Source organism: Acartia tonsa, chromosome 1 (genome assembly GCF_053477335.1).
Source record: "Acartia tonsa isolate MP-2025a chromosome 1, ASM5347733v1, whole genome shotgun sequence".
NCBI lineage: Eukaryota > Metazoa > Arthropoda > Copepoda > Calanoida > Acartiidae > Acartia > Acartia tonsa.
The window spans coordinates 35,436,683-35,447,509 of NC_137260.1; the positions used below are offsets into that span (position 1 = coordinate 35,436,683).

At 29.4% G+C, this 10,827-nt stretch overlaps 1 protein-coding gene across 1 annotated transcript in view; it reads right to left on the reverse strand.

Annotated features, from left to right (window-relative positions):
* The window catches only part of LOC145327230 (uncharacterized), a 379,853-nt gene extending 369,026 nt beyond the window's left edge, over positions 1–10,827 (reverse strand). Inside the window, exon 1 of the mRNA XM_080170817.1 lies at positions 10,687–10,827. The gene's annotated coding sequence lies outside the window, so the exon portion shown is untranslated. The remainder of the gene's footprint in view (positions 1–10,686) is intronic.

Below are 10,827 nucleotides of genomic sequence, written 5' to 3' on the forward strand. Positions count from 1 at the left end.
TGATTCCTTATTTCCTTCCTTTTTATTAAGGATCTGCAATAGACAAAAAGCTGCAAAAAAAATTGTTAACGAGCTGCAATTTAGGTAAATACTCTATTAATCTGATTTCAACACTGCCTAAAACATTCAAACGGCAGTGAATTTGCAGCTTAACCAGCGGCTACCAAGCCCTGGTCTGTTTTTCTTCACTCAAATACTTGTCATGCATGTTTATGAGGATGAGATTTATCTTTATGCTATTATCCTATTTTATGAAGTACTAAGGTATTTCTGTCTGAAGCTTAAGGTTTTAAAATCTATTAAGCCGAGTTCTCCACTTGGGGGAAGCTTAACACAGGTCCCGGGATGATTTTTGGCTCTTTTTATTTTTAGATTTAAGTCTTGGGATAGTTTTTGGCTAGTTTTTCAACCTAACAAATCCTCTAGACGCTAAAGGCGCAACCAAAATTTTTGTATTTATAAAAGCGAAGCTTTTCTATAATTAGGGTCGGTCCGTCCGTACGTCCGTCCGAGATAGATAGCTTTTATTCGTTAATTTAGGCATGTTAGAATTGTCCTATCGATCTCAAACTTTGCATGATGATTCCTGTAGTAGTTAGGTACGATTTAGAAAGCGTAGCAACTCTATAATCATTTCCAGAATGTCCGTACGTCCATTTTAAACATGTTGATTTTTCCACTTTTATGTGATCTAATTATCCGTTTGTTCTGATTTTTGGTATATTTTTTCCTGGGACAACAAAAAAAACAATATTATAAGCGAAACTCTATAATCAAGTCCTAAAAATGTAAGTATGTCCAGAAACATTATCCTGTATTATGCAGTTTTTCAACAAATTTACTTACAATTTTGCTTCGACTCTTATACTTTTATATTCTGATTACTCAGTTCAGACACTATACAAGTGTTAAAGTCCGTTTGTCCTACCGTTTCAGTGCTTCGCTTTTATGGATGTTGTCATCCTTGTTATTATGTAATCCATTCACCAATCCCCTAAATCATTATAGAATAGGTTATTACAAAATTTTATGTAATATTTGATCTAATAAAATGAAAAATAAATTAAAACAATCAAAAATTCAAAATCAAACACACAATATAGATAGAAAGATAGATAAATAAGTAGATAGATAGATTTAAGTTCCTACTTTACCATAGTAAATTATGGCAAAAAATCATAATTACACACCTAAATATGAGAGTATGAGAGAGAAAGAGAGGGAGAGAAAGGAGGGAGAAAGAAAGAATACAAAGAGAGAACAAGGATAATTCAAATATTGGTACTTTTTGAGTGAGAAGAAAAAAACATTTAATTCTAACAATAAACAAAAAATAAGAAATTTATTTACAGTTTGCACTCATTATTTCGGGGGACTGCCATTTACACATCCAGCAAATTTACAGTGGATGTGTTTTTGCCAGTGCAATGGATGTATTTATGACAAACTGAATTTTTACTGTATAAATGACAGTAAAATCGATTCCTTTGCCATAAATACATCCAACACTGGCATTTACACATCCATACTTTTTCAATTATATGTCATAAATACATCCGACACAGGCATTTATACATCCATAGAAATTTAATGTAAAGTGATAAGAAAACAACACACTTGTATATTATTTGAGATATGATATATTTGTCAGGTTAAAATAAATAGCATTATAAAGATTTAAATTATAATATATTTGTCAGGTTAAAAAGCATTATGTGATGATCTTGATCTTGTCACAATTCTATATATAGGTCGACCAAAATCTCCACTCAATAAGTCGGACATATCCCCACTTTCATATCAATTGTGGGGTCTTTGAGGTCCTGTCTCTTGAATCCCTGTACTGGGTATCCATAATACTTCTTTCGAGAAAAAAAAACATCATCTTGTATTTGGGAATAAGTTATTTCTACATCTGGATTTTCATTTAAATCAAAACATGAAATTTCAGTATCAAATAATGGAGCTTCTACATTTGACTGCTATGTGACTGGTGCCAATGGACAAATGGCCATATGTCTCTTAAGAAACGCATTACTGTAGTACTATAAACTAATAATAAATATCTAAATTATCATTTTATAAAGAAATAATTTGACCACTTGCTCAAAGGTATTGATGTTTTGTAGGGAGCAACTTGAGAAAAAGGGAAGGAGTAAATAGGTAGAGAGTAACTAAAATAGGGCAAAAAATTTAAAACCTATACATACTGTACAAAATCTAATTGATTGTGAATAAATATTCATATAAATTAATCTAGATGTGTATTTGCCAGTGTTGGATGTATTTATGACATATAATTGAAAAAGTATGGATGTGTAAATGCCAGTGTTAGATGTATTTTTGGCATGAGAAAAAGGAAGAAAACATTTTGCCAAAAATACATCAACTGTAAATTTGCTGGATGTGTAAGTGCTATAGCCCCATTATTTCGTATAAAAAATAAAAAAAAATGAAGAAGACGAATTGTAGAGTGTCTTCGACCTTTTAAAAATAATAGATTTGATCAAATCTAAATTATCAATTTTGTTACTAACGTACAGACATGGCTAAATTATAGAGTATCTTCGCTTCTTTGAAAAAAAAGGGATTTAATAAAATTAAAATTACACACCTAGAAATAAAAGTTTGTAATTTTTCACATGAATTAACCATCGACAACACCACCACCAGCCACGGAATACAGGGATAAGAAAATGGCAGTTTTTGTTAACCATGGATAAATTTAGTTTTATTTTCCAGGGAAGCTTAGTATAAATATTGACAGATTGCTTTGGCCAGGTGAAATTGTTCTTTTACACAATAATATTTTTTTTGTTTTTTAATCTCAAAACAAATTAAGGTGCTTGGTATTAACTCCCCTCAATCCCACCTTCTTCTGAGTTGCTCCTAGAGTTTAGGAGCGAAGCCAATTTCATTTTATTATTCATCTAAATCTAGTTTTACTTTTATTAACTTTGATTATTTTTTTGCTTTTCATAAAATCATTGTTCACATTCTTACTTGTATATTATTTTTCGTAGCAAAGCTACCCTTAACTGTCCGTCTTTCTTTTGCAGTTGCCTGTATAAACAACAAAATTATAACATCAGTTGACTACTTTTGATGATTCAAAATAAAATGTGTAAAAATTTTAATAAATTGTTACCAAAAAATTACTTTCTTTTTTATGTTCTTTTTGCTTCACCCTTAGCCTCTAGGGTAGGGCTGGAGATGTCGAAAAAAAGCATAAAACAAGACATTTTTAAAGCTTCCCTGAAAAGTGTTACCAATTCACCTTTATTTTCCGAGATTTTATACTACTTACAAAAATATACTTCTTTGTGTTATAGAATAGCACTATTAGCCTTTCAATGAATTAATTATCCTTGTTAAACTATTAGAAGCATTTTTAGGACACCCTAAATATTGTTTCAATAATATCTACTTTATTGGATTAAATTGTGTGTTAATAAATATTATTTATGTGCTGCGTGTCCTAAACAAAGATACACTTTCAAAAGCTTTTGGAAATACTTCTGTGGCTTAAAAATTCAATAGTAGAACACAAAAAAATTTAATATTTAATGCGATAGAAAATAAAAAAAGATTTAGGATAGAAAAATTAAACATTTGTACTGTTCATTTATACCGAAGATTTTAAATCATTAAGTAGAAACTCTTTAAATTTAATTCTTTTAGTATTAGTCTATAATTTTTTGAAATCCTGAAATGAAAAAGTTACTGTCTGTGCGTTTAAGTGCAGCTTAGGATCTCGCTTAACGCTGCTGGACTGATATTGTTTACCTTTACAGTGAAGCTCCTTATAGGTTTTGGGAGGGGAACATCACCCCATCATTGAGGTTTCATTTTTTTATCCTTCTTTTTTAAAACTAATTGGAAAGTGAGGGGTTCTTTCCTCAAAAGCTTCTAGGCTTTAAGGAGTAGCCGCTAGTTATATGAAACTGCCGAAATATGCTAAAAATCGCAAGAGGAAAGACCCAAAACCGACAGATCAAACTTTCTGGAGACCTTCGTCTAAGAGGTCTTTGAGACCATAAACTAACATTTTTGCTTGACACCCTGTAAAAGACAAAGTATCTTGTTTGTTATTGAAAATCACCAATTGTAAGATTATTCCTACAATCATTTGGTTACAGCAGTATGACAGCAAAACTACAGGCTGGCTTATGCTGTAATTCAACTGTCATACTATTGTATTCAAGTTCCTAGTAACAGCTTATTGTGAGTTGTATCCTAGTCTATTATTAGTGCCATAATAAAATATAAAAACAATTTATTACAAAATAATAACAAAAAATGCTACTTTATGTGGATTTTTTTCTCTTTCTAGAAATGTTTAATATTTTTAGTATTAGATTAGCGTGCACAGGATTTATCCACTAGGGCTTAAGCCTCTTAGGGGGTGAAGAAAAGTGGAAGTCCCAAATTTCAGTCTTAAAGAAGGGTAAACACCCTTCTACATCCCCCTTCCTTAAAGTCAAAAAACACTATTTTAATAAAAGCATATTCCAAAATTTACCAAATTTTCAAACTGAACAAAAATTTCATTTTTTTTATAATACAATGAAATATAGAAATCCATGTCAAACCTAAAAATTATTTACGACTGTCAACCTTTATTCAATTTTGGAAATAAGGTTGAAATATCTTTTATCAAAACTTAAATAAATGTCTTAATAATTTAAGCTTAAAATGAAACGAAATCGAAAAGGCTTTTTTATGGTAGCGCGGCTACTCTTCAACTGGGATCTGTTGTAAGTGACTTATTTATTTACTGTGCACAGTCGGCTAAATTAACAAAAAATAAAATTTGATTATTTGCAGACATATATTAGGTTTTAGTATAGTAAATCCAATTAAGACAGTAGTAAACCAAAAAACATGTTCCTAGCCAGTGGCGTTCAGAGCTATTCAGAGGGTGTAAAACTATTAAGTTATGGAAAAAAAAAGGGTGCATGCAATACCAATTTCAATTTTTAGTGGTGTGTTGTCATCCACCTACACCCCCTACCGCACTCCACTGTTCCTTACTTCCGGCGACCCGAGATCCAATAAACAAGTCTTATCTTTGCCCCACTGTGCGATCTTTTAACAGAGCCCAAATATTTTCTTCGTTAAGAGCTTTTAGTCCTTAAATTACCTAATAATCTTTTCTTCCAAATTTAATTCTTGATGTTTTCACTCAAACCTATTTTTGAATAACCAAAAACCCTTCTCCTTATTTAAATTATTTAAAAAGCATTGTTTAGCTCCTGCGGGGCTCTATCACATAAGAATCTTATCCTAAAGAGGCTTTTGCGACCTAAACTAAAAAGTTACGTTTTTATCTTCAAAAAGTTCGTTTGTGGTCCATATGCGATACTAGAGTTTGCTCGATATAACTATCTCCCTATTGGCTAGTTTTCTATATGCATATCTATTTCTCAATAAATCTATTTTCCTCACCCGGCATTACTATTTAAAGAAAGTAAATATTTAATAATTTAAATGATTTTAAAAAGATTTTTTAAATTATATTTTTTTCTTTACAAAACCATCACCAAAGGGTTAATATGATTACTACAATTTTAGTTTAATCTTTGAACACACAAAGTGTCGCCACAATCGAATTCTTTTAAAACAGAGTTTTCTTAAATTTATTATATTATAAATTTAAATTTTCTTTTTCATGATTAGAAATTAAATACTTCAATATAATGTAAATAGCAACATAAAATGAAAAAAAATGAATTTATTTTTAATAGAGTAAAATAATGGGTCTTATCGTTCTGGCCAATGGGATTTTATTATGGATTATTGGAGCACTATAAGTTTTAAACATATATTCCTTGGAAGCCTTGAGCTCATTTATAGACATTTATTTCCTATATAGATCTGACATGGATCTTGATGCAATACAGCAGGCCGTTTTGTACATGTTAAAAATTAGAAGATTTCATTAAATAAAAGTAATCGCAAATATACTTAGTAAATGAGGGTTCCGCCTAATTCTTAGATTTCTATTTCTTACTTTTATTCAATTTTATCTTTTATGTTTCGTGTATGTTTGTATGTCTGTTTGTCCATCAGTTTATCTCTCAGTGTGCTTTATAATTGGGTCTAAAGTCAATCAGTTACCCAATACTTAATCCATCCGTTCGGAGCTGAAATTGTATTGTGATATATGGAATTATTTAATCTTGAAACCCGACCATACTGTTTCCCCTTGTAATTCTCTGAATTTCTTTGCATAACTCCCAAATTTTCATATAAGTAATTATGTCATAGAAGTCAGGGATGAAGGAATACTATGCTCATATGTGTAAAGTAGTAAGGATTTTTTTTTAATAGTTAAGATCTTGCTAACCACTGAACCGATTGAGTGAGTTATCCAGTTTAGAAAAGCTTCACATAGGTCCTAGGACGGTTTTCGACCATTTTTTTTTTAAATTTAAGAATTGGATAGTTTTGAGACTTTTATTTGCCCTACATTGACTAAATTCTAGGGACCATCCACTAGTAAGAAAATAATTATTCCCCTCTAATTTACATCTTATACTTTTGAAACCAAGTTAAAATTGAGGAGAAAAAAGAGTTGTAGATTAATGTCATTCTCTATAGAAATGGATTATAATAAACTGATTTTATGCCCAACTTATTTGACTGGAATTCTTTTTGAATCTTTTATGATACTATGTCATTAACAGAATTGCATTCTATAAGCCTTGCTGCTTATTATATAATATATTATTCTTTATTCTCAATCACTACAAACACAAAAACGCATATACAAACACACACGCAAAACAAGATCCATATAAATTGGGATAAGATTCCTATTATTGCATTATTTCAATTTTGTAATTTAATTCAATTATATAATACTTAGTTTTTTCCTTTTTCTAGTTTTTGTAGAACATGAAATTAACAATGTTAGTTGTAGAGAATCTACTTTTTTAGTAGCGAAGTTACTCAATATCATACATAGTATGTATGACCCTCTGTAATGGTAAATGTGATTTTCTTCAGGCTGCCCTATGATATGGACTTCTGAAGGTTCTTGTGAAGATTTCTCTTGGCAGTTAATATCTACTTTAGAGCATACTTTGTTATTCCAGATAAAGAATGATGGGTAAATACGGTTCATTTGGGTGCCTTTGGGGATAGCCATCCAAAAATTTCCTGTCAAGATTGCCCTGGTCAATGTGCATCTTCTCTTTAGATTACTATTCGTACGTAGGTCTTATTTGTTAGTCTTCTAATTCTACTAATTTTTATGTCTCTGATTCGCTACAAATAGAATTTAAAATCATTTGTCACTAAAAATCATAGTAGAAAAAGCGTTAAAAATTATCCTTTTACTAAATGTCCGCCTTTTACATTTATTAAAATTCTCAAAATATCTTTGTTATTCATTTAAAATCTACATTTTAATCTAAATTGACAGGTATTAAAATTTTTTTTATATTTTTTTTTGAATCGCAGCTATTTACAAAAGTGTAGGGTATGTCCGTCCTTCTATTCACATATTAAAGAGAATGAATTAATTCACCTTGTGTTCCCCTGTATGTATAAGACAGATATGTACAGGAATTTTAAGGGATACGACAATAAAAGATAAATTGATATATCTCTCAAAGTTGATATTAGTTACATCTCGCATCGTATTATAAACAGCTTTCCGCGGATATAAAACCAGTTTTTTAGCCCGTGCCTTCGCCACTACGGGGCTAAAAAACTGGTCATTAATCTTATAATTGTACATTTTTATTTTAGTAGAAAGCTAGACATAGTTTTTTTCGTATGGATGAGAACCGGTTCCTATCCACCGGATTCGAATAAATACGAGAAAATTATCCCTTCTCTAGCTTACAATCATTCGTTGAAACTTTTTGACACTACTAGTTGTAAACCAACTAATTATCATTCAATAAAAGGACCTAAGGTTTATGAGCCAACCAATAAGATAAAGTGGCGATTAAACTTAACATATGTATCTAGATAGTCTTAGATATTAAAATCAAAGTAATAACTGGAAGAAAAAAATTCATATTTCTGGCCTAACAAAATTTTTAAATAGGATTTTAATGATGATCGTTTTTATATGAAAGGATAAAATTTTATAAATAATGAAATTATTAAAAAATCAAATATCATATTATAAGCTTAATTAGTTTAGCCCTTCTCCGGGCGTCCCACTGATTTTAGGACGGGATAAAGGAGGAGGGGGGGGGGGGTAATATAGTTTTCAGGGGGTGGGGGCGTTGCGGGAGGTCCCCACAATTAAGAAAATGTTCCTATAAAGTAACTGATCTTTTTGATTTAATTTAATTTGAATCGTGTAATAAATAGAACAAGCACCTTAGATTATGGTGTTTTTATTGAAAAAAGATTCTAAAAATCAGGCAATTAATAATTGTAACTCAAAAGAACAGTAAGAATAATACAGAACAAATAAACAAAACAAAAAGCAAACCAATTTCAGATAGATAATAGTCAATGTTAAAAAGTCATTGTCTATGAATCAATTACGAGTTGAAATAATTCTATAAGTTCTAAAAGTAAAATTTTCAGCTGCTCTACTAAGACACACACACAAAAAAAACATCACATGATTCAAATTTTCTACATTTTTGCTTTTTCTCTCCCAGATTTTTTACACTTTGATTTGGACGCGAATTAAGACAAATAATATGGTGTTCGAATTAATTTATCATTTATAGGAAAAAACAAGAAAAGTATATCCAAGAGCAGCGAAGCAAAAACTATTTTTTTATAATTTCAATTGTTTATGTCGACTGTATGGCATTGAATAAAAGTATTCTTGACTGGCATATTAATCAAAAAAGCTAATTTGCTAAATTCTAAAACATTGCTACAAGAATTCTTGGTCGCCCATTTAACGCTTTTCTAATAATATACAATAATAATATTATACAATTTTGAGGCATTAATTTCATAAAAGATTTGCTGGTAAAACTTATTAATTAATCAAAATTACTTCTATTATATTACTACATAGCACAGTAAACTAAAAGTAGCAATTTTTAAATGACCTATCATGTTCAGCGAAACAGGGATAGGTAAATCACGGATCAATTAATATTTCTTATATTCTCAAATAACAAAAGTTAATTTAACAAAGTACATAAATATGCTTAAATATGCATCTCTATAATTGGTTTACCTACCTAAGATTATAGATTTAGCCATTTGTTCCTTAAGTATAAAATAAAGTAAAATGTAGCAACTCTATAATATTACAAGAATGTTTATCTATAACTCAATTTCTAAAAAGAAATGCCTTTTTTTTACCTATTTTGACTCAAAACTATTTTACTTGAACCAAAGACATATTATGGAATTAACCATGATTTCTATGCCGATTGGGTACAAGTTTATTAGCGTAGCATCTTTATAAATACGACTCAATGAAGTGGCAAATTTAATCATTTTAAATATCCTCCTTATTAATCCTTCCTACTATATATAAAGAAGTAAGCTTTTTTGTCTGTAGCAAAGGATGTTGCAAACCGTTGAACCAACATTGTTCCCCTTTACAGTGAAGCTTCCTATATGTCCATGGAAGGTTTTTAACTATTTTGGGGTAGGGTATCTCCACCAATCCAATAAAAATATCCCCTTACAATAAAACTTTATAAAACTAAAATTGAAAAAAAGGAGGGGGGGAGGTCGACTTTTCACCTTCCCAGTTTAATTGTCCCTAGAGGCTGAACGGCCGCTAGTAAAAGATTTAAGAGATTACCTAATATTCTTCCGTGTTTTATCAAACAATTTACTTTTCTCGGATTTTTCCATGTATAAAAATTAAACATTTAAAATGATTAATTATTTTATAAAAATTCCAAATATTGCATACTTAGTAATTTTTCCTCATTTTAGCCACTCTCAAATTTTTTCGTCTGCCTGCTAATGCTTTGATTAGATATCAAAAGAAATGATGGTTTTAAAATTTTATTCGTGTTATTTTATAAAAATGAAAATAAGATTATGAAAATTAAAATTTGATTTTATATACTATTGTTCTACCTTTTTATCCTTTAAGTTCTCTAGGGAGATGGAAGACTAACCCATACTTTCAATTCAATGGAAAAATATTTATAAAAAAAACATGGGTCATATTTTTCCGGGGCCGATTTTTCCTAGTAGGGTGAATGTACCCCTTTAAAAAATATTTTAAAAACCACCACAGTGACTATTAAAAGACTCTATATAAAGGAAAACCATATCTGCTTAGAAGTTAACGAGATCCTTCACTAAAAATAATAAAAATATTACTACTTTATATTTTAGAATAGATAAATTTTCTTATTTGATTACTTACACACACATCATATAAAAGTTGTTTTTGTTTATTAAAAGCGACATCTCTTTATCTAATCGTTGAAGTCTATTTTACAAAGAATCACTTTAAATTCTTTTTATGGGTAATTAAAATTAATATCTTGTAAAAAATGAATTTTAGCTCTAGAATTTTTTTTATAGATACTTCTTATCTTCCAAATACTTATTGGATTTATAAAGTTTATTTTATTTACTCTTATTCTTCAATAATATTTATTAGATTTATTCTTAATCTTAAAATTCATAAAATATTTGATTTTAAAAATGAATAAACATTAGGTATATTAAATAAGAATTTTCAACAATATTATAATAATATGAAATGTAAATAATACAAACCTTTTAATATTTTCAATCACTTTATTAAAAGATTAACACTGTATCTTAATAACTTTGATTTGAATCACACTTGATTGTCACACAATTCTTATATATTTGTAGGGGTTTTTTATTCACTGTGTTTATTATAATAACTTTTTA